The following is a 14,880-nucleotide window of genomic DNA, read 5'->3' on the forward strand; positions in this document are numbered from 1 at the left end:
TGAAATATCTGGCCAATGTTACTCTTTTCATAATAGCTGTTGCAAAATAAAAAGCGCTGTGATTGTGGTTATAATTTAAATTGCATAAGCATTTATAGTTCTATAGGATGTCCCTTAGGTTTATTCTGATATCAGTAATTTTTTTGAAGTTTGATGGCTGGCTACTCTTTCATCAACTTCAAAGTTTTCCAGACACCTTCTTTGCATTAAGAAATTTCAAATCACATTGCAGTTTGAAAAATTCCAACTTGCAATAGATGTCCCATTTGAATCAAACAAAAAGAATGCTGAGGAACCTGTGCTGTATGATACTTCTTAACAAATTTTTCATGCACATCTCAATATATGGTTAATTCTGCATAAGGCAATATCTGGAGACCTAAACAATAAAACCAGTGTTGATCAACTGTTGCTTATTGATGTTTCATAAATCTGTTACAAAGATACAAAAATTAAGAGGAAAGAAATTGGAAGTGACAAGTGTTATTCAAATACTTGAACAATTTTCTCACGTATATTATCTTTTTCCTCTTGGCTCTACTGAAAGGAATAATCTCATTCCTTAATACACATCCTGAATTGCAGAGTGCTTGCTCTATTTCTAAAGTACAGCCCTGTTGTTTAGTCTTCTAAAAGTGGAACTACTACCCATCTATGAAAATAGGTATGTTTTGTACGGGATGTTGTGAATGTAAGCTATGCCAGTGGATCTTTAGATGTAAATCCTTGTATTCCAGGAAACAGTGCTCGTGTTTTCCCATCTGTGGCTGCTGGCACCTACTGCTGCAATGAGAGGGAAGAGATGGGCCTGGAAGAGGCTGTGTGTCCACATCCTGACTCTCTAGGTGTGCATCCTGACCCCAGCCTAGAACCAGGCAGGAGAAGTAAACACACCAGCTCTGATTTTTGTTTATGTAGCGGGAAAGCCAACAGACCTTTCTTACAGTATTTGTTGTTATTTATGTGGTTCCAAAGAAAACATCTGAAACAAGTGAGGGGGGGAAAAGTAAGATTTTCTGTATTTTCAGCAAAAATTCTTTCAGAATTAAACTGTGCTATTGGAGTTGCAGGTAATGATCCTACTCTTACGTCCTTCCCTGATCTATGGCCAGAGACCCCATCTAATTATTTTCCTACATTTTCCAACTATTGCTTAATACATTGAAGGTTAGCTGTGTTTGCACTGTGTTTTATTTGGGATAATTTTAACATAAGATTGTGATTTATTTTTTTACTCAAATTAAATGTAATGGGGCAAAACAGATATGAAAAGACATTATCCAGCTCCAGTGGTTTAAAAAATTAGTTTTTCTCCAACATATTACAAGGCAATTGTAAAATATAGGTACGCAGGTTCACGTATTAATAATGGACATATGCATGTGCTTATTTTAATTTGCTTTCCTATTTCAGTACATTCATTATGAAAGGAGAAAATTCTAAATGTGCATCATTAACAGCTTGCCAATCAGTGTCCTTACAGGGTTTTGTAGTTGTCCTAATTCCTCCTAAATTGCATTCAGAAGATGATTAGTGTAGACGTTGTAAGTGTAATAAGCATTGCTGAAGGTTAGTCTATTCTGAACTGTTAAACTTCTTAGAAAGCTTAATTACCTTAGTAACCTTAAAACTGCAAGGATTGTTGTTATGTTAAGATATTTCTAATGGTAATTTGGTCTATGCAACATCTTCAACATTGATGGTCAGCAAATCGCAGATTTGAAATTATGTTTCAGATACAACTTTTTTCATAAAATGCTGTTCACCTTTGATGAAAGGAAATGTTAAATATTCAGCTCAAGGAAATAACACCCAATAAAATGGGTGCAAAAATCTAATAATTTTTTCTGGTCTCATAGTTATTGAACAGATATGAGATCAGATCTCAAAATCGTATTTCAATCACCTTATTCACAAGAAGACAAGCAAATTTCTAAATGGGATGTTGTTCAAAGGTTTACACTGGTTAAGGACAACATAAACCCTGGATATATATTCTGGACTGTGAGTTCTTGCTATATTTTCTATTGCTTCCAAATAAAAGCTTCTAGAATTATTTTGATGCATTTTATGTAAAATGAAGCTTGTAATCAGATGAAATAACATCAGACAAGGTAATAGGAAACTGTAATGCTCTGGTCTTGCTTTTTTTCCCAAAATTCAGGAGAAAATAGGTACAGAAGAATAAAATACATGTGAAACTGCTGTGATGTGTACCTTGGAATAGCCTTCTATTATTTTGCATTGTTATATACTTTCAGCTGCAAAAACCCCAGAGATATAACAAATATCAGGAGAAAAAAAAAAAAAAACCTTTAATTTTGTAAGCAGCATTATTTTTATTTCCTGAGGACTCTACATAAATGATGAACTGCTTCAGTTGCTTCTGATTCACTTCTTTCAAAGTGAATACAAGTTTATAAAATGATACTTAACTGACATTTAGAATTTACTTAACTGACATTTAGATTTGATTTCAAATAGGTAGCATCTAGTATCTGATGAATAAAGTAAATGCTTCTCATTGATGAGTGAACTTTGGAGTGGCTCCTCAGGTTGAATGTAGATGCATTTTCTTCCTTTTCTTCTTCCTTTATTGTTGGAAGATACTGGGAATGCTTTAAAATTAGATTATGAATATATTTTTATCTTTTGATTATTTTGATACTTCTACTATTACTTAACTGTATAGAGTCTTTGGCAATGAGATAAACCAGTTTTGCTAGAGGTAGTGAAGTGCATATAACAGCTTCCCTAGTGGACAGCTGCATTCTTTCTTTTTCTTAGTTATTTAAAAAAAAAATCTGAATATGAGACTTTCTAACTACTTATGTAAACCAGAGATTATCTTCTAGGTTATGATGGAGTTTCTCTTTTTGGGGAAGTTTAACTTCTAGGAGAACAGGCATGCATTGATGCTAAGGTGTGTGACAACACTAAGTGTGAAAAACTTCCAGTCATGGTTGGATATACTTCTTAAAGGCAGAAAACTAGTTGTTTGAATTCAAACACAAATACATTTTCACAAAGCTTTGTCTTTAAGGGGTTTCAGAAGAAATTAGTCTGTTGTTTACAGCACTGGTGTCCTCTGGATCAGAAAGTAACCTTTGTTAGTCCATCCTGGTGTTCATTACTTAATGTATCTATTTTCTTAGTTACATGTTCGTGTTCTGTTTGAGCTATGATGAAATTTCATGACTGTTTCACAGTGAAGTAAATCTTTTCTGAGTGTCTTGGTGTACTTCTGGCTGTGGATGCCTGAGGTTTCGATTATTGAGGTCAGAAAATTGGCTAGGGAAGGCTTCTACTTCTTTCCATTTTGTACCATTTGCTTAATTTTCCTTGAAAATCAGTGAGGTGCATGATGGTATAATCATCTTCAGACATGTCCCAGGATTGAATTAGGACATTTTCAGGGTAACACACAAGCTGAAAAATCCATATCCTGCCTTTTATGCATACACTTTATTTCTTGTTCTTTCTGATATTGCTTCACTACAGACTACCTGCAAGATTTTCCATTCTGAGTCTACCCTATAGTTTCCTCAAATTAGTAGGTGCCCTTCTTCAATTTACTTTCAACCATTCTCTTCTTGGGTAGTTGTGTTTGCATATGATGAAAATATATTTTTTCCATCCTCTTGTGAGAAATTCTGGTACATTGTTGCAAATAATTTTTATAGGATTTTATGTTTCTGCTGCATTAAAATTTAATTTACCTTTATTTTAATACATAGTGGAACCAGTTTTCTTTCACCAAAAAAAGAACTAGTATTCCTTGTAAGACTTTCCTCTAATTATTAATGTACTTGTGTTAACTCTGTATTACATTAAAATATTTCTCTGTATAACTTTGAAAGGATCACTGATTCCATATGTTCTTTTGTAAAACTGTTTTGTTTAGACTCTCAGGGACTGAACTATGTCAATTGATGGTGATCTTCACTGGACTCATTAGCTCCATGTCTTGACAGTGCCTGCAATTTGTTTTCATCTCCTTTAGGATACATTCAGGCTTATGAAAAGGCTTAATTCTATGTTCTGAAGTTCATGGGAAAATCAAAACATGAATGGCGATAATTCTTTAATTCTTTCTCATTTTAAACTCAGGAAAAGACCATCTGCAATAGATGAGTAGCTGCATTTCAAATGGAAATTTAGGTGAGTATGGGTGTTGGAAATGTTAAGATTTGAAATGTTTTGTCCTGATGCTTCCAGTGATGCCCTGTCATCTGCAGTAATTCCTGTAAGTAGTGCAATTGGAGCTATTCATGGTGAAATTTGTTCCAAATTATGATTAAAGCTGGAAGCTTGTGACCCTGCATAATCTTTTTTATAGTTATATTTCCATGTCCTTTGTTTTAATCATCTGTTATTCAATATCTGAATGTACATTCAAAGCTATACTGCATTCAGTTACTCAAAAGAAAATTCTTTACTTTTTTAATCCCTTAAGGAGGCCTTATTACTGAATTTATATGAGACAATAATTCTCTTATGTTTGTGTTTGTGGTGGACAAATCCCTGTATTTCTCCATCATATGTTATTTGTGAGTACAGGATTGCCCTATGGAGATCTCTGCAGTGCATTTGATGTTTTTACAGAAGCCCTCAATGTCAACATTTAATTTTTCTCCAGACTTTTGGGATCCAGAGGTTTCCAAATCTTTGTTAGATGGATTACCAAATACACCAGTGCTGAAATCCATTTCCATTGATATGTGGGTACACTGGTGGCTTGGAAGTCTGTTAATATTTACTTTGTGGTTTTACTTTGTGGTTTTACTTTGTGGTTTTGCTGACTGAGGTGCAGAAGAAAGTCTGAATCCATGGTAAATTTTAATCACTGAGAAAATGTAAGTATGGTCTTACCTGAAATTACCAATTTTGTCTTGGAAGGTCCCACATGAGGTTAACAAAGGATCATCATTTCAGATTCACTTGAGCTAACCTCATATTTGTGCCCTGTTGGGCTGTGCTATCCCATTGACTGGAGTAAAGAGAAGACAAAGATGGAAAAAAAAACTCTGAACAAATCTGTCTCTTCCCAGCTGTAGTATCTATCATTAATTCCTTTTCTTTTTTTGCATTTATTTGGCTTCTGGCATGAGTGATGACTGAAGTTACCAGCAGTATGTCAGGAGGCACTCCTGTGTCCTTGCTTGTCTTCATTTCAAAATTAGCATTATCTTTTGAAACAAATGGCAGTTCTCTAGTATTGTTGTTTATTGTATACTTATAAAAAATATGCGCATCATTTTCCACATACCTGTAAGAGATACAATGTTGGGTTTTTGGTGCACAGTCTTTATTCAATTGAAGGTGCATATAATGCAGGTCTTGTGTGGCCCACCAAGATTTGGTGGTGGGTGTTTGTGGGGCTTTGTCTGTGTTGTGGGTTTATTTGTGTGGCTTGTTGTTGCTGTTTGTTTTACCACAGTTTGTTGCTGCAGTATGCTTTCCACAGCCCACATGATGCCCAGGGGATACCCTGTAGTGTGGAGTTGGTTTACAGGGGTGCACTGAATTGCACTGGTCTAGATCCTAGTACTACTTATCTTTCGAACACTGAAAAAAATATGATCTGTTAGAGCTATTAAGAAAGTGGAGAATTACTTCAGCAACAATATGTAGCTTTTGGAATATTCTTAAAGCTTGCAAGTAAGACTTTTTTATTATTTTCAGAAATACCTTTCCTTGTTTTTCTTCTCCATTTTCCATTTTTCAGTTCAGAAAGGGACACCACCCAGTTGCTTTTTGGGGCTTCCATTATGTACTCAGTTCTTTGTGTGTTTGTTTTTTTAAGGAAGGAATCACAAAGGTGGATTTTATAACATAGTTATTTTTATAAATCCTTTAATTTTTTTAAGTGATGAGCAAAGTTTTTTACACAATGTAATTAAAAAATAGGCGGAGACTCTGGAAAGGCATCTGTGTATTCAGTGGATCTCATAGAGCTGCTCATGAATTTCACTGGATTGCTCTGCCTTGCAACCTTTAGCTAAGGGGCAAATTTTTGAGTTACATTTGAGTACAGTAATAAAGGTTGAGGTAATCTTTAATGGGACCTAAGCTGCTAGTGAAATAAAATTCTGGGAGGAGATAATTGCTGATCTTTCATTGCATCATGTGTTATTCAACTACTCTGTATTAGTTGCTACTGCCCAATATTGTGGAATCTTTCTCTGTTTACTTCATGATAAGATGAACATTTCCCTCTCTAAAGAAGCCAGGTAAATGCAGAACTTGGGTTTATTTCACAGCATGCAGAATATTTGTCAGGGGTTTATATGTATTTCAAGTTAATCTAAATAATTTTTGACAGGTCAAAAATTGTATTCACTACCAGGAGAGAAAATGGCACTATATATAATCAAAACATCACAGTAGAGTATGAAGAGAGCTTATAGTTGTACAGTAAATAATTTTATTTCTTTGCAAAGGAAATTCACAGTACACTATCTCTTTCTGAACTGTGTTTTCCACTCAAGTTATTTTGTAAGGATTAAATTAAATTCATTCCAGGGTACATGCCTTCAGAGATTTTAACAGTTTCTGGTTTGAAATATACCATAACTTTCTTAACAGTGAAAGAAAAAGTTCAAAAGACAGTTTTCCACCTCATTGCTTCTTTTCATAGAAGTACTCATACTTCAAGTGCGGGATTTTATTGAATACAAATTGAAGCGAACGTATGTCAGAATGAAAATTGCAAAATCAAGTGGTGCTGTGCTTTGCTCTTTGCAAGCGAGGAGAAATGTTGTCACCACTGTGATTACTGAGAACTCAGGCAGAAGGCTTGTGAGATTTGAGTAATAGCTGTATTTAAAGTAATATGAATGAATAGTCCTTCCTCTACAAAAGTCCTTTTCAGTGTGAATGAGTTTTACTTGCTTCAGAAGTAGCAGACTCAGTTGTGGCACTCTGTCTGATCTTTCACAGGAAAAGATGGGAAACTTTGGGAAGATGCAAGTCTCTAGCTCTCTGTTTCTAGAGATGACCAGATGAGCACATTTGCTTTGTGTCATTGCCAAGAGAAGTGGAAATAAATATAAATTCTCTTGTAGGCCATCTAAGGATGCTTAGATGTAGCGAGTTACTGTTTCCTCCTCTTATGTAACACACTTCAGAGAGTTATAGGCTCTTTTAACCTGAATTACATTTCAGTGCTTTCATTCAAGAGCTATTTCACATTCTGAACAGCATAGGATGCCAATATTGTATTAATTGATTGGTTGAAGACACAGGACTAGAGATATCTGCAGGAATTTTCCCAGTGTTTTGAAGACATCTGTTCCTGTGTAGAGTGGAAGGAATATGAGAATGAATCATCAGTCATTCCTATCTGAAAATATAGAGCAGAGCTCAGGAAAGTGTACTCCAACCAACTGTAAAGCACTTCAAGCTTTGTTTCTAAAAGTAGTGTGCACCATTAAATTAAAAAAACCCCAAACCCTTTTACAGTGCTTTTATAGAGCTCAGTAAGCAGTATTTTGGAAGAAAAGACAAATGATACATGGCTGTGAGTACTTTTGTTATTAAATAATAATTAAAAAAAAATTCCAAAGCTGTTCATGTTCATGTGCATATTTTTAGTTTGAAACGTAACTCTCGTTTTGCTAAACTTCAAAAGGAAAAGATTAGAGATAAAAAGTTTTTGATTCTCAGAACCTTTATGCCTGGCAGAAATAAGCCCTGTCTTTGGTAGATCCCAGAGAAACTTGCACTTTAGAGTGAAAATTCTTGTGTATATGTATCTTAAGGTAATGTTTACTTATTTTTTACTTTTCCATGTGATATTTATTGCAGTGGTTGATGGAAAGAGTAATGGATTTTATTCCTGGAAAAGCATAGAATTAATAAACTATCTGATAAGCTTTTTAAATTTTGAGGCCTGTCTTTCTTGAGTGCTGGACAACTCTTCTCAGAATAGTTTCCTAAAAATTGATATGGTCATTGAGTTCTCTTCAGGTTTAGCCAAATGTTACCTAGCTTTTTGGAATGTGGAGTTGAGTGGCTGCTTGATCACAGGACTTCTTAATCTTTGATTCTTTATGGGTTTTAACGCTCCTCTGAAGATTGTTTTTCATCGTGCAAATAATTTCTGGAAAACTTATACAATAGATTTTCCTTTTCCTACAATGGATAAAAGTTTATGAAGCAGTAACAGGTAATGTTAGCTAGGGTTTAGTAGAGTTGTTCTGTTTCTTTTAAAGAGATTTTTAGGTATGCAAACCTAACATCTCCCAGGCCCTAAAATGGTATCTAGGGGAGAGCAGTAAACCTTTAAGACCCATTGAATACATGTGTATTTTTATGGCATTTGCCATTAGTTTGAGTGGTGTATTGGTGGTGTTGGGCCAGTTAAGCCTTCCTTATCTTCTTCCTTTCCTCTGTTCCTTTTCCCTCTTTGTCCATAAATATAAGGAAATTTAGAACTAAAAATATCTGGTTATATCATATTGAACATCAGTTGCTTCCAAATAAGTGATCTGAGAGGCCTACAGTGTTTGTCTCAGTCTCACAGTCTGTTTTGCTTGCATGTATCTCACCCTATATATTTAGACATGGAGGCAATTGCCCTTGAGAATGTCTTAGAAAATTCTAGTTTCAGGTTTGACCTCTTTTTCCTCATATGGAAAACAATGTTTAATATGGCTTAAAAAGTTCCCACCAAATTGAACCGATCTCATTCTTCAGGTGATCACTGATTCTGCCAGGGAGATTTAGCTTATCATATATGGCAATCCATGTAAAACCTTGTAGGAAACAAACTGTGCCTGTGGCTTCAGCTTTTCTGACTGCTCTGGCTGTAGAATGGCTGGAAATCACACAGCAACTTAAGATCCAGATCAGACTGTTGCTTCAAATTCCTTTATCATTGCAGCTCAGCACTGATGACTTCTTGTCACACTACAGAGGTTTTCTTGGTCTCATTTTGCTTTCACTTATGCCTGTAAATAATTCTTCTGTTGTAATTTTTCTAGAGACCTCAGTCATAACAATGGTCAAGACTATCACTTAAAAAATTTTGTGGTTACTTTGGATCTATTTTCAATTCACAGAAGTAGCTAGAAAGTGATAAATTCCAGCTGCTATAAATAAAAGACAAAGCCCATGATGAGATAAGAATTTGTTTTGGAATTCCTACTCTGTATGAGAAACTTCTAATGTTTTTTTTTTCCTAATTAATACTGTATGGATCCAAAGGTTAATTTTATCAGCCTTTGTTATGCATTCAGATTCTATATTTGTAACTGGAATTTCTTGTAATGGCATTTAGTTAGAGAAATCAGCAAACCTTTTACATCACAATAAAACATCAATATTTATCCTAAGTTATTATTCAAATGTTTACAATATTAAATACCTCTCCTTATACCAGTCCCATGACAATTCAATGTTACTTTACAATAGTGCAGGAGCATTTGGTTTTGTTTCAGCAAGAATTTATAATTTAAATACAAAACAGTCTTTATACCATGGTCAATTATTTTTCCTAATTCTGTATCACTAAGCAAAAAATATGCGTTGATTATTCCCTTTAAACAATTCTATGCATTTTTTATTCCAGTGGAAACAGGATTTTGTTTTTCCTTAGAGAAAAGTTTCTTACACATTGATGTAATTTTGTAATGCTCGTCTGTTTCTTCTTTGAAAAACATCTTTTAATCTGACATCAGGCAAAATCTCAGAGCAGCCTCTGAGCTGTTGAAAAGCATGACTATAAATCTACAAGAGCATAATTTCCAGAAACCGTTTTTTTTTATCAAGAGAACAAAAGGAAAAATGAATTAGGAAAATATATTCTCTGAAATTGCAAATGTTATGCATGAAAGACTTCGATGTATTTTCCTTTTTGTTGGTTAGTGATGCTATTTACAACAATAAGAATAAAAAGAATCAGAAAGGTTATTTGTGCTTCTTTATTGGTGTACTCATAGCTGATTACATGAAATGACAGAATAAAAATAACAATTTCCCTCCCCTAAGGAGCTCCTATTGTTTTTTTAACAAGATATGCTATCAGCTAAGTAATTAAAGTTTCTTTCAGAAGGGTGTAGAAACAAAACAAAACCATGAGCATCTAAGAAAGACAATTCCATATTTAATTTGGAAAAAAGTTACATCAGTGAACAGCTTCCAATCAACCAGAGATAAAATACCTCAACAGAACTACTTTTTCTGAAAGTATGTTTGTACTGATTTTCTTACTAAACTAGGCTAATTAAGCACGAGAAAATGTATGCTTATGTGCAAGGCAATGCACAATTTATTTTTAATCTCTAATGAATATAAAGTACGACTGGTTAAATTTTTAAGACAGTAGCAGACACATTTAAGTCATCAGCACTGTATGATATATATTATATAACATAGCATATGTTATTATATATTATATAACACAGTATATGTTATATATATATATATACACCCTATATGTAGTTATATATAACACTATATTCTGCAAGAATTTTGTTGATAAAGTACTAAGTCTCTGCTTTTTAGATACTCAGCCTAACATGTCTTTATAGTGCAGTTGCTGATTCCTTTCAAAAGGTTTGAAATTAATATTTCCACTTACGTTAGAGTGAAATAAAAAAGGATCTAACTGTAGAAAATTGTATTTTCATTTGCAGAAAGAAGTTTATTATTTATGTGTATAAAACTTGGGGAGGGGTAGGTTTGGAACAAAAGAAGAATTTAGAAGCCTTTTTTATTGTCTTTGGGTAACTAGGAAGTCTGGAAACATTTTTGTCAAAGCTCCGATATATTTAGTATGATTTGATATTTTCATATGAACATAAAATTTATATTTGAGTGCTTCTCTGCATTTTCCATTGTTCTATCATATAATACACAGCCTCTAAGTTTCCCATGCAACTTTGAAAATTGATGAACAATTGAACAAATTGATATTGGGTGTCATTTGTTATTTTCCATAATTAGCTCCTGACCAGAAAATCACAGTAGAAAAAACTGAAAGCTTGCTGGCTCTGTTGACTTTTCCTGCTATTCACTCATTCTGGAACTGTTTCCACATGTGACACTTTAATATCTCTATTACACTTGTTTAGGAATCTAGAAATATACATGAGTTAAAATTTTGTAGTTTTCCCTTACAGGTTCTCTCAACTTCTAACTTTTTTTTTTTTTTCAAACATACAGATTCTGTGGGTTTATACTGATGTGGATTGGAATTTAGATCTTTCCTGGTATTACCCCTCTTTCAAAATCCAGTTTAGTTTTGCCCTTGTGAGTCTACAGTCAGTCGTTTCTGGACTGTTCTCCGAACTTTCTATCATGCAGAATAAATTTTCTCACCATCTAAATTTCAGCTCATCATAAATTTTATGAACAGCTAAAATGCATTTCTTTCACCTTTTCTTATTTTAGTTCTCCGTTGTTACTTAATTGGCTTTGTATCAGTTACAAAAGAAAACATTATATTTATATGTCCTATACTAATTAACATATTTATCATGGAAGTCTTTGCCTTGGAAATTCTGTACTGCTACATGTAGATAAGATGGTGTCTGTCTGTATTGAGCTTTCCTATTCTGTTTTTCATCCTTGCTTAGACTAATGGTGAAAGTATTTAGAAGTCAATATTAGAAATAATACCAAAATCCATTTGCACTGGCAGATCAAATAAGAAGTTCATTAAATGCGCAGCCTTTCCTCCTGTAATCAAATTGCTGCTGCAGCAAGGCTCAATGCTCTCTGTGGTCTGAGAAAAGCATGATGGCAGTGTTTGAGATGAATTTAAATGCAAGATCAAAGCTAAGAAACAAAGAATACATATAAGTGATTTTTATTTTCTTTGTATAAAAACAACACTGGGGTTATATAACACATTAGAAGGAAAAGTATGAGTTAAGAACACATGTTTCCATATTGTGTTGAAAGGATATTGTGACTTACTAAACAGAAAGAAATGTTAATATCATGTAAGATCAGAAAGACCTTTCTCATGCGGCATTAGAAGTCTGACAAGTTTTAATTAAAAAAAAATAAACTTGAAAGAAACTTAAACATATTTCCCCATGTATTAAAGCTTTTATTTTACATAATCCATATCAGACTGTTTGTCATTTCACTATACAGAAAAATAAATCGTATACATATATATTACTTCTAATTGATAAGGAGCATTTAGAATATAGAAAGAAATTTTCCTTGTTTAACAGGATTAGACGGGCCTTTTGTTATTGGATTCCAAAATTACTGAATAAGTTTGCAATAGAAAATGTTTCTGTCAGAATTGCAGAAGATGTAGAATCACTGTAAAAGTCTTGCTTTATTCATGTGAAATACAATAAGATCAATAGAAGAAAGACTTCACCAACTTCAGAAAATCATTAACACTTTTTTTTTTGTCATGGTAATTGATTATATGTGACAGTGTCACAAACAACAGCATTTCCTGGAATTATTTTTCTGTTTCTGATTCCAGTATCTGTGTTAATGTAGATCCTGTTCTTAGGAAAAACTCCACTGTGCTGATAAAAAATTTCAAGTGATTTATCTTGATTTCAACAAGTTATTTCAGGGATCCTTTATATTTAATGTCATACTTATCTCTTTAGCCTGAATGTGTCTTGCTTTAGTGTTTTTTTTCAACTTTTGTGAGTTTCTTTGGTTCTGTCCCTGCCCCTTTCCACATTTACGTCTTGGTGTGATAAGGTACAGTAAGCTCTACTAATCCATCTAAGGAAGCCAGCAGAGTTCATAGCATGTGATCAAGTCATAATTTAACTCTCTCTTATAGTAAGCCTTTCAGGTTTTGGCATAATACATATTTTTCAGTCCTTCAGCAACTATCCTTTAACCTGTCTCCTGAACCTGCCCCAAGCTGCTACCAGCATCTGTTTAATTCCAGAGTCCAGAATGATCGAATCTAGCTTGGGACAATTCCCATGGCTAATGTGAATGCAACAGAACTTCTGTACCCCTGCTTCACCTTTGTCTGCTGGGCATATCTAGGAGCCTTTAATGTAATTCTCAGACTGTCCAATATGTACATGAAACAAGTACTTACACCCTTTAAAATCTGCAAAGGGAGTCCAAGTCCTAAGAACTTAATAGTGACATTCCATTGATCTGAAGTGTTGGCAGGTAAAACAGAGAGCTGGGAAGGAATAATTTCTAAGTATGGTCAGAGTGCAGTAAAAGTGTCAAGAAATTGTGAACACCGATTCTGCTTTCATTTTAAAAGCAGTGTTGCAAGTTCAATTTTTTTTAAAGTAACCTTCCTTTAATAAGAAACAATTCTGCCTTGAATAGAATTAAACTGTTATCAAGGAGAGAACTATGGAATGAAAATGACAGTGTCCTAAGCACCTCAAATTTAAATTCTAACCTTAACTTTTAAAATAATGAGCTTTTTTTAACAGATAAGACCTATTTCTAATTTTCCTGCTGAAAGGACCCTCCTGTAAGTGGTTGTATGTTTTGTTCCACTAATGACTCTTCAATATCAACAGTTGTGAAGGAAATATGAAAATCTGATGCTGCCTTGGAATTTTTTCAGATGTGTGTATGTATGAAAATTATATAGCATACAAACCTGAGACTGAGATTGGTAGTAGTGAGGGGGAAAAGCATTCTGATTTAATAACAGAGAATAACAAATAAGAAAATACCACACTTTTTCTGTGTGAGAGTCATGTCCTGGCAAACATGAAATAAACGTTGTGTTTCATGTCCAAAGAAGGTAACTTTTCTGATTCTCCAAATAGTTTGTTATCTCTAACTGGTAGAAGATTATTCTCTTGGAAAGCTCTTACAACCTGTTTTGTTTCATTCTGGTATTTTTCTCTGTTTTATTAATAAAAGAGGAAATCCCCTGTGTCAAATAGTAGGCTGAAGAAAATCACCTGTATAAGAAACACAGAGACCATGAGGGTGCTTGATCTACCCAAAACTTCATAAATAAGCAGAAAATCAAAACAGCTCAAAACTCTTACCTTTGTAGGGGCTTTGCTTTCCCTTCACCTGCTAGTTTTCTGTAAAGCTAGAGCACTGAGGAGTTTTTAGAAACGTGCAGTGTAATATTTGATCAAAAGTGATACAAATGTCTTTTGGCTTCTTAATCTCACAGTGAATCTTTCTGAACAATTTAGTAGCCTTCTATATAGGTGTGGTGTGGTTTTTTTTTTGTTTTGTTTTGTTTTGTTTGTTTTTTTGTTTTTTTGTTTTTTTGTTTTTTTTTTCCCCTAGTGCTGAATACAGCTTAGCACATTATTTTTTCTACTTGAAAGGCTGCTCTAACTATTCCTTAATACTTTTTTAGATGTAATAATGTATGGGATCATGTTCTTGGTGTGTCAGCCTCATCAAAAATTCCTGAGACCTGTTGCTTTCAACAGAGAAAAAGTTTGCTGTGTGAAGGATAATGGGCTGGAATTTACTTTGTCAGCTGTTGGATGCTGAAGTTCTTAGTTTTTACATGAATTTGGGATATACATAATTCCTCTGTTTGTCTATTCTTCTAACTTGAGGATGACAACTAACTCTGAAAGTTTACCTGACTCTGAAAGTTTAAAATTTATCTTAGTTTTATTTTGTTGTTTGTTGTTTTTAAGCATTGCTGGAAGTGATTGTCACCCCATTCTTGGAAACTAGATGTACACAAAACACACTGTGAGAGTAATGAGGCATTATTGCTATTTCCTAAATCTGCTGCTTTTCACAGACTAAAAGCCAAAAACCATCCTTATTCTATGAAAGTGAAAAAAAAATCAGAAAGAAGGAAGAAAATAGTGACTCTTGCAGAAAGAGCATTCAACTCTTTTGTAACAAATAAAGACATATTTAATAGGAAAAAATAGAGAAAATGCCAAAAAAGGCCTCTGTTAAAGCATGAATGACATAATT

General features: G+C 33.8%; 1 long non-coding RNA gene across 1 annotated transcript; it reads left to right on the forward strand.

The window, feature by feature from the left end:
• Positions 1-557: 557 nt before the first annotated feature.
• LOC134563906 (uncharacterized) lies at positions 558-4,161 on the forward strand. The gene is made up of 3 exons (XR_010083438.1): positions 558-664; positions 738-845; positions 4,111-4,161. It is a non-coding gene; the product is annotated as an uncharacterized LOC134563906 (long non-coding RNA).
• The last annotated feature ends 10,719 nt before the right edge of the window (positions 4,162-14,880 follow it).

Source organism: Prinia subflava, chromosome Z (genome assembly GCF_021018805.1).
Source record: "Prinia subflava isolate CZ2003 ecotype Zambia chromosome Z, Cam_Psub_1.2, whole genome shotgun sequence".
Taxonomy (NCBI): domain Eukaryota; kingdom Metazoa; phylum Chordata; class Aves; order Passeriformes; family Cisticolidae; genus Prinia; species Prinia subflava.